This window comes from Arachis ipaensis, chromosome B05 (genome assembly GCF_000816755.2).
Source record: "Arachis ipaensis cultivar K30076 chromosome B05, Araip1.1, whole genome shotgun sequence".
NCBI classification, from domain to species: domain Eukaryota; kingdom Viridiplantae; phylum Streptophyta; class Magnoliopsida; order Fabales; family Fabaceae; genus Arachis; species Arachis ipaensis.
In genome coordinates, this window is record NC_029789.2 from 12,452,729 (window position 1) to 12,453,014 (window position 286).

The window sequence follows — 286 nt, forward strand, 5'->3', positions numbered from 1 at the left end:
GTCCTTTTTTAAAAAATAAAAAATATTTTTGTGTTTTTAACATTTGAAATAAGTCTCATAGTTGATCCTAATGTTTAAATTATTCTATTTATGTGCCTAACATTTTAAAATTGATTGAATATTGTCCTGCTATGCGGAGAAAATCGTCTACACGTGCAACCTCGTTAGTAAAATTTTAATAGAGTTGATTTTAAAACGTTAGGTCAATAATAGGACGATTTAAACGTTAAGAATAAATATTAAAGACGAAAATAATATTATATTCTAATAAAAAATATTTTTTTAT